Source organism: Agrilus planipennis, unplaced genomic scaffold (assembly GCF_000699045.2).
Source record: "Agrilus planipennis isolate EAB-ADULT unplaced genomic scaffold, Apla_2.0 scaffold21, whole genome shotgun sequence".
Taxonomy (NCBI): Eukaryota; Metazoa; Arthropoda; class Insecta; order Coleoptera; family Buprestidae; genus Agrilus; species Agrilus planipennis.
Window position 1 is genome coordinate 102,031 of NW_020439030.1, and position 18,684 is coordinate 120,714.

At 35.7% G+C, this 18,684-nt stretch overlaps 1 long non-coding RNA gene across 3 annotated transcripts in view; it reads left to right on the forward strand.

The window, feature by feature from the left end:
• The window catches only part of LOC108740941, an 82,939-nt gene that overhangs the window by 53,389 nt on the left and 10,866 nt on the right, over positions 1-18,684 (forward strand). Inside the window, exon 1 of one of the 3 annotated variants that reach the window (XR_001938432.2) lies at positions 10,722-10,815. The exons of 1 other annotated variant lie outside the window; for it this stretch is intronic. This is a non-coding gene — a long non-coding RNA (uncharacterized LOC108740941). Of the gene's footprint in view, positions 1-10,721; positions 10,816-17,575; positions 17,803-18,684 lie in introns of those variants that run through there. One more of the 3 variants, XR_001938427.2, reaches the window with a different exon arrangement.

Here is an 18,684-nt window from a genome sequence, read left to right on the forward strand (position 1 = left end):
AGTTTGCAATTCATTTCTTAAATCGACAATCTTTTGTTTCTGTACATAACTGAATTGAAAATCAATTAATTGCATCTCAATATCTTCTTAATTCAGTCACTCAAAGATATTTAAATTAAGTTTATCTGTCGATATCGTGTCCAGGAACATAATGAATTTTCATGTTTCAGCAAATGTTTCGAATTATTTAACTCTCAATGTAAATTTGTTCCATTAGAAATTGAATTATTTTAGGAAAATCTTTTTTGATTTTCGTTTCAATGCCTGGAATATACATACATGGATGTACAAATTCAAAACATGGTTTTATTTTATTTTATTTTTATATGATCCAATCCACATGCTACTTCTGGTTCGCGTGCCATAGGTTCATTACACGTGTATAGGTATAGGAGATCAACATGATTAAAATGTACAAATAATAATCCGATGGTGCCAGATCTGGAGAATATGGTGGGTGTAGCATTGTATCCCATTCAAGCTGTAAAAGCTTTTGGCGAGTGACCAAACTTGTGTGAGGTCTCCCGTTGTCTTGGTGAAACACTACACCTTTCCTGTTGATCAGTTCTAACCTTTTCTGTTGAAGTGCATCATTCAGTTTGTCCCGCTGATGACAGTAGACTTCCGAATTAATCGTTGTGTTATCCGGTAAAAGCTCAAAAAAAACGAAACAGACAGCATCACCTTTTTTTGGTGAATATCGGCTTTGGAAATGGTTTGAGCCGGTTCATCTTTTTTGCTCCATGACCTCTTGCGTTTGACGTTGTTGTATACAACCCATTTTTCGTCCCCAGTGATGATGCGCTTCAAAAACGGATCATTTTCGTGACGTTTGAGAAGCGAATCGCAGACGTCAATGCGGCGACACAGATTTCTCTGTGTGAGAACATGGGGAACCCATACATCGAGCTTCGAGGATAATCCTAGGCCTTTCAAGTGGTCATAAACTGTTGAATTTGATAAATTTAACTTCAATCCGATCTCACGTGTTGTTATTCGCCGGTTCACATCAACTAATGCCTTTATCGCGTCTTTATCAGCTTCAACCGGCCTTCCCGAACGTGGTGCATCTTCGACATCAAAATTGCCGGATCGAAATTTAGCGAACCAGTTCTGGCACTGGCGTACTGTCAACACACCTTCTCCATACACATCAGTCAATTTCTTTCTGGCTTGAACAGCATTTTTAACCTTTCTGTAGTAAAACAGTAAGATATGTCGAAAATGCTGCTTATCGCTCTCCATATTTAAAAGGGCACCAACCAAAAACTACTGCGTAGAATTAATTGGAATTTTTCACACACAACCCTTGCTATATGAGCTCTCAAAGCATATAAAAATTATACGGCTTAAATGTGAAGTTGGGTGCAAAAGAATACAATTAAATCGTCTGTCGGGGAAAAAACAAAATGACTTTCCGAACAACCCGATAGTATATCTTATTATAAATAGTTATACGAGGTTGCTTAAAAAGTATCGCGATTTTTGAATTTCCGCGGGTTGTGTATATTCCATTTTCGATTTTTTTTGTTGTGTTATGTTGGTACTCATGTTTCTTACTTATACCGACATGTTTGGCTAAGTTGAATGTTTAATTAATTTTTGACAGCTGCTTTGCTTACATGTATTTTGAGTTGTCTTCGATGTTTGCCTATTCCCAAAGATGGACCAAAGAATTTATATAAAATTTTGTGTGAAAAACAAAATTAAGTGCGTGGACGCATTCCGAATGTTGACTGTGACATATGATGAAGTTACCTTGGACCAAAGCAACATTTGAGAAGTTGCTGAGGACCTAAACATATCGATTGGCTCCTGCCACTCGATTTTTACCAATGATTTGGGCATGAGACGTGTCGCCGCGAATTGCGCACCAAAATTGCTCAATTTCGACTAAAAAAATTGCATTGACATTGCTAACGAGCTGTTGGACCCTGTTGCGACTACCCAAATTTGCTTCAGAGAGTTATAATTGGTGACGAATCATCGTTTTATGGTTATGACGTGGAAACCGAAGCTCAAACATCCCAATGGAAGCTGCCGCACGAACTAAGACTGAAAAAAGCGCGCCAAGTTAGGTTGAATGTGAAGGTTTTGCTTACAGTTTTCTTCGATTACAGGTGCGTGGTGCATCACGAGTCCTTGCCACAAGGTGGAACGGTCAATAAGGAATATTACTTGCGTGTTATGTGCAATTTGCACGAAGCAGTCCGCTATAAAATGCCTGGATTTGTGGAAGAACAAAAATTGGCTTTTGCACCATGATGACACCCCTGCTCAAACATCGTTGCTTGTGAGCAAAAACAACACACTAATAATATTGAAGCCACCCTATTCCCCAGATCTGCCCCCTGTGACTTTTTCTTGTTCCCAAAACTGAAGAGGTAAAGACGGCATCGAAGAAGGAGATGAACAAGATCACAAGCAAGTGCTTCGAGGATTGGAAAAAACGTTAGAACACGTGTATGATATCTGGTGGAGATTTGAAGGGGACAAAATAGATATTAGACATGAATAATTAAAATAATTTTTGAAAAAACACAAAATTCGCGATACTTTTTGAACAGACCTCGTATAGTGGATGATACTGCTGTTTGCACCGACAATTTCAAAAGCATTAATCAAATGCAGTCTTGCGTATCTTTCTTCCTCTTATTTTTTCGGTTTTTGTAGTTTATTTGTCGAGGTATTCTAGTGCAATAAAGCATTATACGAAACATAAACCTGATGTGCTTATACATACCGTTGCCAATTTGTCTTCCTTCCGTTGGAAATATCGAATAGAATAAACACTCGAGGAGGCGTTGCAACTTGAGGAGCACTTTTTGTTAAGAAAACCTCGACTTTTGCTTTCAAAATTCGGAAAGTTAAACCTATTCATTGAAAAAAAAAGAACAACCCAAGTGGTTGCACAAGCTTTATAACAGTATTGTGTCATTCCCGTGTTCAAGTACTTGAGTTGTAATGAGAATATGTATCTACTACTGATTCGCAACGTGAGCTGCACTTTTCATTGTTGAATCGGTAACATTGTTTCTTGATGGGTAAAACAATATAAGAAGAAATGAAACCACAAATGGAGGAGAATAAATACTGTTAACGACAAAATCTAGGCAAAATATATGTAGGGGTATTTTGAGTTTATAATAATTCGATTAATATTGCTTACATATTTGACATATAGCTACATACAACAATATTCAGCGTTAAATAATTATACAAATTAGATACTGATATTGAATGTGGAATTAACTATACCTAAAAAGAGAGTCGCGAATAAGTGCGAGACATTTAGAACAATTAGCTTAACTTCCGATGCGTCAAAAATCTTAACCAGAATTGTACAGAGGAGGATTTCCGGGTAATAATAGAGAAAATGTTAGGAAAAGAAAAGAGTGCCTACATAGGATTCGTAGATTCAGAAAAAGCTACAGAGATAGAGGAGTGGTTCTTAGTTAGAGCTGGAGCACCAATAGCTATTATTTATAAAATTCAAAATTTCATCCCGCATAAAGCAAATTTATTTGTAAACAACACCCTGTGGATATAATTGGGCTATGCACCACCGACGCAAATCCACTCGCGGCTGAAAATTAGTTACAAGCAAAGCTTTCACTTGCTGCAAATGATAAGGATGCAGCAACTGTTCCTCTAAAAATTGACACACTGAGAGAAGTCAATATTTTCTGCTATTTCGCATAAACTATTTTGATAGATTGTCCCAACTACAGCGATATGGTTTAAAGCCGTAAATACGCATCATGTCACATTGTTATAACAACAACTGACCTACACTCATAATAATTAATGTATTACTGAATTAAGTTTATTGAACTGCACAAGGTTCAAACGTTAAAAGAATAAACGGCTACTAGAGTATATGAAACAATTTGATATCTAATAGTGGTTAATATGAAATATTAATGCGAAAATTCATTTTCAATTCTCAGGTTAATGATGGAAAATTTGTAGCTTAGTGGTGAGAGCATAGGTGTCGGGTTCGAATCCCGGCGAGGGTGTGACAACAGCAACAAATTTTCCCTCAATAACCTGAGGTAGTTCATAGTGGGTGATCATCATAAAGTCGTCAGTCCTAAGACTGGTTGGACGCATACCTCCATTCTTACTTCTCCTGAGCTAATCTCCGCATTTTCCTAAAACTAGAACAACCCACATCCTTAACTATTTGCGAACAGTCCCTCCTAACTCCTGTTTCTGCCTCTAATATGTCTCTAACTAGCCCTTCATGCCTAAGAAGGTGTCCTACTAACCTATCTCGCCTGTTTCTTATTGACTTCCATAGAGTTCTCTGTTCTCCTATTCTTTCTAATACCTCTTCATTTCTAACCTTCTCTATCCATGGTATTCTCATCATTCGCCTATAACACCACATTTCGAACGATTATAGTTGGTATTAATCACTATTAAATGTCAAAGTGTTTCACATATATAGCATTTGTCGTTATTGCTGTCATCTCTCGTAGCTTAGTGTACGGAGTGTACATTAACCTGATTTAGTTTATAGTGGTAAAAAATTGAAAATGAATTTCCACAGCAAAATTGGCTACTGGAGGTTGGCTCTTTACATAAACAATACATGAGCAAAAAAATACAGAACAAATACTAAACTGACGCTGGTAAATAATCATCAGCTGATCAATGCAATGCTACTAGCCGTATTTATGAAACAGAGTCGGAATTTAATTTACTTTCATTTACTTAGTTTTAATGTTTTAAAGTACTCTATCACCTCCTGCAATCTCGGCTCTTATTTCTGTTACATCCTGTATAATAGAATATTGTGCCAATATTGTGCAAATCGAAAAATGGGTTTAGTTATTGGAACATACGAATTCGCTCGGAGCAAAAACTTTGAATTATATCACTGTAGTATCGGCATTATTGCAGACGTTTTATATTCTCGTTAGGGTTTCCGTGTGTGGCAATCTAACCTATTTTTAATGTCGAAAGATAGAAGATTGGATCTTAATGTCTTATAAAGTGATTTAGATTCCGCGACGGACAAAGATGGAGTGCCGCTTCATCGATTACGAGTTTCAGTATGACGTTGTGAAGCGGTCGGTCGGCGGGTTTTCTTGTTAAGTTTCGCGAGACATTGTATCGAACCTGACGCGGTTTCTAATTTAATGTCCCGCACTCGCGTTACAGCTCATGTAATTCATCGATCAACTCTGACACGGGGCTTTATACCCGAACCGAAAATAATAATGTCGTGTCTGGTGGATTTCTTTCTGAACCGTTTTGAAAGGTTGACAAATTATTATTGGGAAAAATGGCCGGTATTATGAAAAACAATTTTCCCTGTTGAAGATGCCAATTACATCAGTATCTGCTATATACAATAACGAATGAGGGCATATACGGGGGATGCCCGGGTATTCTAATGATTTAACTGGGGCAGTATGTACATAACATTTTAAATAAATAAGATCGTTAAATATATAATAGAAAGGACGTAGAAAATACTGTAAGATCTATCATTTATCTCTAATTTGTCGTTGAAACATGGTACTCTTATCAATTTTGTCGCTGGTGTAATCCTGTAGCTGTCTAACAAAAACGCCCAATATGATACCAATACATACAGTGTGTCTTAGAATAGAAATGACCTAGAAAAATACTGTAAGGGCTATCATTTATCGCTAATTTGTCGCTGAAAAATGGTTCATTTACCCATTTTGTCGCTGATCTATACTGCAGCTGTTTAGCAGAAACGCCCGAGATGTTATTAATATTTATAGAGTGCTTCTGAATTGCAATGATGTAGAGAAATACTGTAAGGGCTACCTTTTATCCTTAATTTGNTCGATATTGTAATATAAAGTACTTATTTTCTCAAACTTAAAGGGCTATCATTTATCCACTAATTTGTCGCTGAAAGATGGTACATTTACTCATTTTGTCGCTGGTCTATCCTGTAGCTGTCTAGCAGAAACGCCCGAGATGTTACTAATACTTATAGAGTGTCTTGGAATTGAAATGATCTAGAAAAATACTGTAAGATCTATCATTTATCTCTAATTTGTCGTTGAAACATGGTACTCTTATCAATTTTGTCGCTGGTGTAATCCTGTAGCTGTCTAACAAAAACGCCCAATATGATACCAATACATACAGTGTGTCTTAGAATAGAAATGACCTAGAAAAATACTGTAAGGGCTATCATTTATCGCTAATTTGTCGCTGAAAAATGGTTCATTTACCCATTTTGTCGCTGATCTATACTGCAGCTGTTTAGCAGAAACGCCCGAGATGTTATTAATATTTATAGAGTGCTTCTGAATTGCAATGATGTAGAGAAATACTGTAAGGGCTACCTTTTATCCTTAATTTGTCGATGAATAATGGTTCATTTACCCATTGTGTCGCTGGTCTATCCTGTAGCTGTTTAGCAGAAACGCCCAAGATGTTACTAATACTTATAGAGTGTCTTGGAATTGAAATGATCTAAAAAAATACTTAAAGGGCTATCATTTATCGCTAATTTGTCGCTAAAAGATGGTACAATTACCAAGTTTGTCGCTGGTCTATTCTGTAGCTGTCTAGCAGAAACGCCCGAGGTGTTACTAGTACTTGTAAGAGTGGTCGGAACAGAAATGATGTAGAAAAATACTTTAAGGGCTATCATTTATCGCTAATTTGTCGCTAAAAGATGGTACATTTACCCATTTTGTCGCTGGTCTATCCTGTAGCTGTCTAGCAGAAACGCTCGAGATGTTACTAATACTGCTTATAGAGTGCTTCTGAATTGAAATGGTGTAGAAACATACTATAAGGGCTATCATTTATCGCTAATTTGTCGCTGAATGATGGTACAATTACCAATTTTGTCGCTGGCCTATTCTGTAGCTGTCTAGCAGAAACGTCCGAGGTGTTACTAATACTTGTAAGACTGGTCGGAACAGAAATGATGTAGAAAAATACTATAAGGGCTATCATTTATCGCTAATTTTTCGCTGAAAGATGGTACAATTACCCATTTTGTCGTTGGTCTATCCTGTAGCTGTCTAGCTATGTAGCAGAAACGCCTGAGATAATACTAATAGCTGTAGCTAAAATATGGTACTCATATTCATTTTGTCGCTGGTCTATCCTTTAGCTGTCCCGTGAAAACGTCTGGCACTACACAGAGTATTTCGAAATATAAATACCGTAAAAACGATAATTGTTTATTGCCGAAAATTATTAAAACTCAGTATCTTATGCTGAATAAGTCTAACAAAGGAAATGCCTACACATTCTTATATTTACATGAAATTTCTACGAATTGCGTATAACATCTTGAGACAAAACATTAAGTAAATTGTAAGAACAGAACATTTTAGTTTACCAAATTACAAACAAAATAAGAGCAAACTATTATAAATTTTCAGTGAAGATGATTGCCTTTCTTGCGATGTTTGAACTTTATGGTCCTTAGAGTTATACGTAATATCAAGAAATATGGGATAAATCAGTTAAAAATTATCAAAAGCTTGTTTGCGGAGTGAAATGTTGCCAAAGTAAAACGTTCAAATCAATTCATTTATATGCTTATGAGGCAGATAATTTAAGCATTAGCATACCCTTTGAGAGGTATAAAATCCTAATAAGTTTTCAAAAACAAGTTTCTTCACAGGGAAAATTTGAAAATTGCACCTCGAAAGTTGGTCTGCTGTAGAAAATTAAAAATATTCTTTTGATATTCCGTCGTAATATTGAGAAATAAGAAAAAGTTTTTCCGTAGCGGAGTTAATTTACGTGACAATTTTTCCTTTCGGAAACGGAATTTGCATATGAATGACAGCGCAGGGCATGGAGAATAGATGGATTTTAAACGGTCTTCTTTCTCCTCTTGAAAAGCGTTTGAAATGTAGGGCAGGTAAACATCGTCGTCCAAATTGGCTCGAGGAAACAAAAGAGCTGAAGGAATGTCGTCGTCGGGGATTGAATGGAGAAAAGCGCTCCTCCGAGATGAGGTAAGAAGCGATAATGATTTTGTTTTCTTTTGTGTTCGAAACTACCATTTACGAGATAAAGATCGCAAAACATCTTTCAAAATAATGATAATTTGCCATTATAGGCATTCACTTATTTACGCCTAATAGTCAGAAGCTTATTCTATAAACCTACATGCGAACAATACCTTTCGCATTATCAGAGCTGATGTTTTTTTGAGATTTCCTTAATAGTACAGTCATTTGGTAGTTTTGCCTGGAAAGTTTTCCGAGAGTTTTGAAAATTGGTAATTTTATAGATTTTGAGGTGCTCATTCTGAATTTCAACTTTGCCACCTCGTATATTTGCCGCTCGCACCGCCATATTGGAAAAATGGCGCCTAAATGCAGTTTTTTGGCAATATCTCCTTTCCAACTCATTTTACGATAAAAACAGTTATATACAAAATGAAACTAGGGATAATTGCCTACAATTTTTGTATCTACCTTTTTTCCATAAAGTCAATAGTTTTGGCGTACGAGCGCCGCAAAGTGTACTCCAACGCGTGTTTTGGTAGAGCTCAATAGAAATATTTAGTCTGAGTCATCAGTAGAGTTCAGAATATATGCACTAAAAAATAGCAAATATATGCATGCAAATATGCTTTAAAAATCGTCAAAATATGCATTATTATATGCATTTATATACATTTAAATTTTAAATGAAACACAAAGAAATTCTGTTAACGCTTGTATTTGTTTAAATTACAATAGCATAACTTACAAAAAAAAAACCAACGAACGTTATCTTCAGACATACTATAACAATATAAAACTAAATGTTTTTCTAAATCATCTATAGTAAAATTATGTCGTCTATTTGATAAAAAATGTGGGGATACCACGTCAAAAAAAAAAAAATGCGCCGCTTACTCTACCGCAAGGTGGCGTGGAAATGAGTTTTTTTGGCCAAAATGCATGTTGGAATACACATTGCGACGCTCGTAAGCCTAAACTATTAACTTTATGAAAAAACGGTAGATACATAAATTGTAGGTAATTGTCTCTACTTTCATTTTGTATATAACTGTTTTTATCGTAAAATGAGTTGGAAAGGAGATATTGTCAAAAAACTGCTTTTTGGCGCCTTTTTTCCAATATGGCGGCGCGAGCGGCAAAAATACGAAGTGGCAAAGTCGAAATTCGGAAAGAGAACATCAAAATCTATAAAATTACCAATTTTCAAAACTCCAGGAAAACATTCCAGGTAATTACTATTTTTCGAACCATATGACTGTACTATAATGAAAAAAGTAGAAGAAAGTGATAATTCACCCTCAAAAGATATTTTACAGCAAAATTTTATTTTAGTAACCCTTATAAAATCACTTCTTTGTCTGTCTGTCTGTCTCTTTTGGCAGCGTTGACTTAGAAGTTTGATTTTTTCACGGCTCCAAGGGATTGGAGACCTGAGTATTTGGTACAATTTCAGCTTGATACCTTCACGCGCCCCTGAGAAAAAGAGTCTCGAATGACAGGCTGACAACGAATAAGTGATTCTATAAGGGTTCCTTTTCTCTGTTTGAGATACAGAACCCTTTAAATGAAATCACTTTTGTATTTGCGATCGGTTAGTTTGGGAATTTTAAAAAGAACATTAAAAGCGTAAAAGATAATTTTAGCATCGTTTGAAATATGGTAATGTATGAGAATATTAAAAATATAATGAATCGAGAAAGTTAGACATGATGACATATTAAAAATGGTAGGAGAACAGAAGGCACTATGTGGAAATCAGAAAGAAATAGACGCGATATGTTGGTAGAACACCTTCTCAGGCGTTAAGGGCTTGTTAGAGACTACTAGAAGTAGAAACAGGAGTTAAGAGTGGCAGAGGTAGACCTAAATTAGAATACTGTTCGCAAATAGCTAGAGATGCATGTAGGTTGCAGTAGTTTCAAAAAAATGCGAAGATTGGATAAAATTAGGAAGAAGTGCTTCGGGATGAAGACCTTCTGATGATGATTATGAAAATGTTTGAATGTAAACTTTTGGGCAGTTTGCAAATCTTTTGATTAGTCTGCGAAATTAAATTATGCAATGAAAGCGTAAAAATTCTTAGTATAATAATATAATCGATATTGTAATATAAAGTACTTATTTTCTCAACTGCTCAGCTGCGACTATACTTTATCTTGCTTGCTTCCGTTAAAACGTTAAAAACAGTAATTAGGAAGATTTTAATAGGTATTCAACGAGATTTAAAGACCTGTTAAGAAGCCAGGGGAGTTTTTAATTAGCCGAGTTACGATCTTCCTCATATCCTATCTAAAATAACACAAAAATTTCATTTAAGATAGGTGCGGAATTGCTATTAAGTAGGTCTTAAATAACAATTAAATCGTGACGTAAAGATTTTAAACGTTTCATTTTACTTTTTTGTGTCTTATTTATTTGTGGTCTTTTATGATCAACTTGTGCAGACATTAACATAAAATTTATCTGCTACAGTAAGATACAAACAGTTACGATGAAACAACGATGAAATATATCTAGCATACATACGTGCATAGATAACATAGTCATAATCCTTTGTTTTACTTATATTTAGTTTGTAATTGGGTAAAAATATTTAAGCTGTAGTCGTACACCGGTAGGTCAATTTAACAATTTCATGTTGGCTAATGGATAAAGAAATTTATTTACTCAAACAATAATGTAACTATAATTAATAAATAATTTAGTAATATAATAATAATTTACAGGAGAAGTGAAAATGACAAGCCGCCTCACCGCCCTACATTATTTGTTTCTTTGTGATCTTGGATTCGGCAATCATCGATTATTATTAATGGTCGCTAACTAACCTACTAACATAGTAAGTGAGTAGGTGTTAGTTTGCAGTTTTAAATAAACAATTTAGATCTACCGACTTTAGACCAGTGATCTAAATAAGAATTTAAAGATCCTATGTAACAAGGCATATTTTTGTAGGGTTAATTCTATGTATTAGTGAATTAACTTTACTCACTACTTACAGATAACCTCAAATTAATGAGGAATGTCACCTAATTGTAGCTTAGTGGTAGAGTACTGGTGTGTAAAACCAGAGACCCGGGTTCCATTTCCGGCAAGGGAGTTTCAGCGGCAACAATTTTTCCTCATTAATTTGAGGTTATCTGTGGTGGATAAAATGAATTCTTATGTAACATAATGACCACTTCGTTCGTATTGTCTTTTCCTAACGTATATAGGGTGTCCCAGTTATAATAATTAATATTTATACCACACACTCCTACGGGCATTTGAAGCATAAAATGTTATAACACTTTTGACTTTTGAAACAAAATAAAAAATTATAAAATTATAACAGTTTTGATGCCGGCCCTGCACAATCGCAAATTAATTACGATTGCCAGCTGATCGTAGAAAAATTCACCTTCAGTAGGTCGGAATCAGCTGCTTTTTGGGGTGATGTTATTGTTTATGTTTGGTATTAAGTTACGGATCAGCCGAAGAAAATGCACTCGCGTTAAGGTCCATTAGATGACTGGACATGTTAGAAAAACTACGTATTTATCACAATCGAAAATCCCATGATAGTAAACTGAAGTGACCTAATGTGGCCCATGACGTCCAGTATTATGCTATTTTAAATAGAAAAGAAATTATAACGACTACGGAATAGTTAGAAGCTGTGCACAGACAACCCTCACCACCCAGCGTTTGGTAAAGGTATTGAAACATAACGTACCAGTGTACGAAAACAAATGTATGTGTTATGGTTGTAAAAGTTGAGACAAGATGCACACCTACTTTGACCAAACACATGTGTTAAACTGCTCATTCTGACGTTAGTTTTGCCTGGCAGGGCTCATTAACCCCACGTGGAGTAATACAAGGGTGTGTCCAGAAGGACCAATTTTGGTTATTTTGTTTTCATTAAATGTAGAAAACTAAATATTGATATAACCTCGTATAATTACACTGCTGGAAGTGACTGGAATAAATACACATAATGTCGTAGTTTCTAACAGGTTAGTTTATTTATTTAGTGGTCATTTCATAAAAGACTATTTCAATAAGGACAATTAGTAGTGTGATAGTGCATTCTAGTAGGGTTCTTATTCAACCGTCAGTTGGTGGTGAGTTACATTACCAATGCATATCGTATAATTCGAAATATTCCTGGTATCTTGCCTAAAATTCGCAACAACTGGGTACACCGCTGTCAGTGTTCCATTGAAGCGAATGGCGGACAATTTCAACATTTTTTATAAAAGGTACGTTTTTCTTTTTCATTTTTACCTTTTTTTTTTACAAGGTGGAAGTGCATTCTGCTTCTTCCCAATAGGTACTTGTTACATCCACACTAGATCAGCTGAGCGACGTTAGTCGCCTAGATCCAGGCCCGTAATGAAACAAATTGTACGTTCAAATTTACAAAGACTATTTGCGAGTTCAATTGTCACTGGATTGAAAAATTGTATAACACTTTTTTGTTGTATTTTGTGTCAGGAAGCCATGGTTCTTTTTTTAATTATTATAAATGGGACACCCGTATAGTTAAAGATTTTAGGTGAGAAGTAGAGTTGTTTGTTGGTTTCAAATCGCTTAACGCTAAGAGCAAGTGTTGATTCCATACCGTTTATCATTTTCATAGAACGAAAATAAAAAGAAATGTAGCATTAGAAGTTCAATGGGAAAGCGCGTTATGTTACTGTTTTTACCAGTATTTACGGTAAATACTTTTGGGTCACCCTGTTTATTTTGTCCTCCATTTTGTACTTTTAAATATATATTGAGAAATGTCGCCCCAAGGAACGTGAGATTTCATCCGATACCTGCTTTTAAAAGACAGAATTTGAAACAAAAACAATTTGAAAGCTGCTCCCCATCGTTTTCCGTTAAAAGCTTTAGAAAAGAAATACTTCATCAGGGTTGATTTAAAATCCGTTGACAGTCATTAATACCATTTCCGCTAGAAATAACGAAGGCCTGATGCAATAAATCCTTCTTCGGTCTACTAATTTAGGTAATTATTTCGGTCCCTCGAATTCCATCCCACTCTTTTGTTTACTTCCACTAAAATACACAGTGCAATTATTTATTTACGGCCGTAAGGAAATTTTCGCACCGTAGGAACTGATTTTTCCGCTTTCCCTCTCAAAAATCATTTGCATACATTATTCCAGTGGTGGTTTGTGAGCATTTTAAACGAGCGAATAAAAGAAAAAGACAAGAATAGGTAAGGAGGTAGGTATTTGGGGCACGCGTCCGACGGGTGGGGCTTGTACCACATCATTAGTTGGGTCATAAATAGAGGAACACAATACGGCGCGTTTCCTTGGGCCACAATATTATACTGAAGAAAAAAATTTTTAATTTTTTAGTATACGTACCTTAGAGCACATTAGGACTAAGGTTAGGTTATGAAAGGAAGAAGAGCTCCCCACATCCTGTGGAATAATAGAAAGATAAAGGTAGTTTAAATTATTTAGTAATTACGTAGGGGAAGTAAAGGGGTTGATGGGTCGAGATGATCTTGCAGAAATGGGGAACACGTGAAGGCACAGGAAGTGGATGCGAAAATTGGAAACGTATTTCTCTTTGTTGTTGGGTAGGTTGTGTTAATTTCAGTTTTTCACCTCCATCTCTGTTTCCTCAAAGTAAGTACGTGGAAAGAAGGGAAAAGGTTGGAAGAATCGAAGTGATCTTGTCGGTGGGTTGAACACGTCAAGGCGCAGGAAGTGGATGTAGAAATTGGAAATGTAATTGCTCTGTGTTGTTAAGGAGGTTGTGTTAATTTTTCACTTCCACCTCTGTTTCCTCAAGGTAAGCACATAGGGAGAGAAAGGGTTCAATGGATCGAGGTGACCTTATAGGAGAGGTGACACGTGAAGGCTTAGGAAATGGATGTCAAAATTGGAAAAGTAATTTCAGTTTGTTGATAGGTAGGTTATGTTAATTTCAGGTTTTCATCTCCACTTCTAGTTTCTCAAGGTTAGCATGTAGGGGAATGAAAAGGTGTCAAAGAGTCGGAATGATCTTGTCGGTGAGGCGAACACGTGAAAGTACAGGATGTGGATGTGAAAATTGGAAATCCAATTTCTCTTTGTTGTAAGTAAGGTTGTGCTAGTTTCAAGTTTTCACTTCTATTTCCTCAAGGATAGCATGTTGGGGAAGAAAAGAGGTTGAAGGGTCGATATCATCTTATCGGTAAGATGAACACGTGAAGGCGCAGGAAGTGAATGTAAAACTAGGAAATGTAATTGCTCTGTGTTGTAAGTTAGGTTGTGTTAGTTTCAATTTTTCACTTCTACTTCTATTTCCTCAAGGATAGCATGTTGGGTAAAAAAAGGGTTTAAGAATCATCTTATCGGTAGGGCGAACACGTGAAGGCTCAGGAAGTGGATGTAAAAATTGGAAAAGTAATTTCACTTTGTTGTTAGGTAGGTTGTGTTAATTTCAATTTTTTATCTCCATCTCTGTTTCCTTAAAATAAGTACGTGGAAGGAAGGAAAAAGGGTGGAAGAATCGAAGTGATCTTGTCGGTGGGTTGAACACGTGAAGGCGCACGAAGTGGATGTAGAAATTGGAAATGTAATTGTTCTGTGTTGTAAGTAAAGTTGAGCTAGTTTCAATTTTTCACTTCTACTTCTATTTCCTCAAAGATAGCATGTAGGGGAAGAAAAGAGGTTGAAGAGTCGATATCATCTTATCGGTGGGGTGAACACGTGAGTGAGGTGTGTCCAACCAGTCTTAGGACTGATGACTTTATGATGATGATGACTTTTGTTTCCTCAAGGTAAGCACGTAGGGGAAAAAAGAGCTCGATGGATCGAGGTGATCTTGTAGGTGAGGAGAACACGTGAAAGCGCATGAAGTGGATGTGAAAATTGGGCGTGCAATTTCTCTTTGTTTTTAGGTAGGCTGTGTTAATTTTAATTTTTCATCTCCATCTCTTTTTCTTCAAAGTATGCACGTAGAGGGAAGGCAAGGAGTCGAAGGATCGGGACGCTCTTGTAAGGGAGGTGAACACGTGTAGGCGCAGGAAGTGGATGTGAATATTGGAAATCTAATTTCTGTTGGTTGTAAGTAAGATTGTGTTTGTTTCAATTTTCCACTTCTACTTCTATTTTTTCAAGGATAGTATGTAAAGGAAGAAAAGGAGTTGAAGGATCGATTTCATGTTATCGGTGGGGTGAACCCGTGAGTTAGGTGTGTGTCCAACCAGTCTTAGGACTGACGACCGTATGATGATGTTGATTTTTGTTTCCTCAAGGTAAGCACGTAGGGGAAAAAAGAGCTCGATGGATCGAGGTGATCTTGTAGGTGAGGAGAACACGTGAAAGCGCATGAAGTGGATGTGAAAATTGGGCGTGCAATTTCTCTTTGTTTTTAGGTAGGCTGTGTTAATTTTAATTTTTCATCTCCGTCTCTTTTTCTTCAAAGTATGCACGTAGAGGGAAGGCAAGGAGTCCAAGGATCGGGACTCTCTTCTGAGGGAGGTGAACACGTGTAGGCGCAGGAAGTGGATACGAAAATTGGAAATGTAATTTCTCTTTGTTGTTACGTGGGTTGTGTTAGAATTAGATCTATACATAAAATAATTTATAGAAATGTTTGCACCGTTTACCTTCTTCTTTTTATTATTTCGATATTTAGTACAGTTTTAATGTAAACTATTAGTAAGTTAACAAAAAAATTTTTAGCTTTCCTCTCTTAGAGGCGCTTGCCTCTTTGACCTTTATATCAGCGTGATTACCCTCAAAAAAAATCTCTGCACTCACCACTAGCAAATAGGGTCGTCCCGATTAATTATTTACCTGCTGCCGGAAATTTGAATGAAAAATTTAAATTGCTGTTTACAAAGAATAAAGTCATAATGACTTGACGCGACGTGTCAAGTTTGCTGTTTGTACCGACTTTATAGAAAAAATTAATTAAAACGTCGTGATCATGCACATTACTTTTTTGTCGTGTACCTACTGTGTTCAAAGTAGTAATTAAAAATTTACTTCTATGATGTTTAAAAAATGACCCGGGAAACGCTAATCCCATCTTGCTAGTGGTTACGTTGTAATGTTCCTGCTGCATGTCTGTCAGGTTTTGACCAGGAAAAATTTACCGAAATTCGCTATTTCTTCACCTAGTTATAATGTGAACAGCAGAATCTAGGCAAAAGAGGCTGATAATGTCTTTATTGGTTATGCAATCCACATTAACGTTTCGCCTCTTGTAGATTCTTTTAGTTAGTTATAAGATGTTCATAAATATTCAGTTTCTGCAATCGGTAGTACATGTTAATGTGAAATATTAAAATCCAACAACACAATTAAAAACAACACAAAAAGACAGCACAACGTATAAATAAAATAATAAAGTATTGTAGCAATTAAAAAACACGTGGCAACATTAAGGACACTATTACAATACCCAGTGTAACAGTGTCCTTAGTGTTGTCAGCACTGCTAGACCCTTCCGATCGGCGGTAATTTCTGCTAGACGCTCCAAAGTTCGCAAAAAATCGTAATTTTACTTATACTCTCAGTCTTCAACTTTAAACATGATATTTAAGGAACTATTTCGATACTTTATGTAAGCAGCCAGATCAATTGAAGGAGCAAACATCCCTCACACACAATTAAAATGTGATAAAGCTATCTCTTGTAATTATCGCGTTTTCGTTTATTTTCATAGCGACATATTAATTGTGTTTGGGGGATGTTCGGCTCCTACAATTTGGACAAATTTATAGTATTAGGGTGAAATATAAATTGCGACAAACATCAGTACAGGAGGTGTGTACAAAAAGAATCGCGAACATGTCAACAACAGACCAAAACATTGATGAAGTAAAGAAAATAGTAAAGAAGTTATTGAGGATCTATCGATCGCCGCTTAATATCGACCAAGAACAGCATCGCATTAACATTGCTAACGAGCTCATGGGTTTATGGTTATGATGTGGAAACCAATGCTCAGCCATCCCAGTGGAAGCTGCCGCACGAGGCAAGATCGAAAAAAGCGCGCCAAGTTAGGTCGAATGTGAAGGTTTTGCTTACAGTTTTCTTCGATTGCAGGGGCGTAGTGCATCATGAGTTCTTACCACATAATAGAACGGTCAATGAGGAATATTACCTGTAAGTTATGCGCAATTTGCATTACCCTACTCTTGTGAGATGTTGAAAATGAATTTATTACCTAAATTTGTAGGAATTTTATATTTCAGTAGAATGAATTAAAAAGTAGAAATTTTACGATTAAATCGGACCTCGTACAATAACTCCTTAATAATGGAACGTATTTACTGCTCATTCTTTCTATCCGAAAGCTGAATCCTTTGCAACAAACCTGTAAATGTTAAATGAATAAATTAATTATTGACAATATAAAAGATTTCACAATTCTCGAACGGTAACAACTAAATTTTACATTTTAACATATCTGTAGGTAGTGTTATAATTTTAAGTTCATGTTTGATTTTCTATATCAGTGCATCGACATTTAATTTCGATATTTTGCAAAATATTTTTTTCTTCAATTTTTGTAAACATTTAATATATTAACAAGTAGTAGATACATATGTAATTGTTTCATTTTCAAATTTGCGAAAATGTCGCGTTTTAGTTCAGAAACTCTCCGTAGAATGCTCGTCGATTGCGCCAGCAGTCTTTTAATCGGAATTGCTGAGATGATACATCATGTTATTCATAGTCTGTAAAGTGTATCATGCGCGAGCAGTATGGAAAATTTCCGCGGAAGCTTAGACAATTTTCTGCCGGTGGAAATTCCACAAAGTTATCAGTGTGTATCATTTCATTAGGATTAATGTGATTATGTGCCCCTTTAGTTTCATTAGGTGAGTGTTTAATTTTGATTAATTATTTATCTGACGAAACCCATTTAACTGTTAAATAATAGAGACAGAAAATTGTAGACAGTAGCATCACAAATAGTTTGAAAGTATTTTCATAATTATCGTTTGTAAATACGTTAATAGTTGTAGAAAAAGATTTGTATATTATAAAGCATGTGGATTTTCTATCTTCTACTCTCCGAATACTTACTCTGTCTACCCTTGAACGGTTTGAATGAAATGTTTGAAACATTTGATTTTGCCCGTTTTAAAATTAGGAACAATTAAAAATTTGTTTTAAAAATTAGAACGTCTTTATCCCAACTATATTTGCAATTTTCTTATTAGCATCTGAATGTCGCTTTAATTTGGCCAAATTAATACTTTCCCAACTGAGAACATAAAATTATAGCGCCTTAATGTATGTATTAACAGTTTATTTTAATAAGTGAATCACATATTATTAGTTTACTGTATTTGAATATTTCAGGGAAAGTATTATTAAAAAGAAATTATAAATTTTAATAATTTATAACTGTTTTCATTAAATATGTCTGTATAAACAATTCTAATTACTTAACTGGAAGTTCCGTCTACACATCTCTTCAACATAATAAGTATAGGGCATTCTGTGTAAAAGAAATATTATAATTTTGATTTTCGTACTTTAAAAAATGAATAAAAGTCATGCTGTTTGAAGTCATTTTCCGCATTTTAACGGTACTTAAGCCCGACTCGTTAGCTAGTCTAGCGGTAATACGGTCGCAGATCGTAGGTTGACTGCCTAGACGCTGAGTGAGGGTACCTATAGCAAAGCGTTATTAGGTGGAATAGGCCAAACGGGCGACTGTAAGTCCGGCGGTGTATTACCCCGTTGTAGCTTAT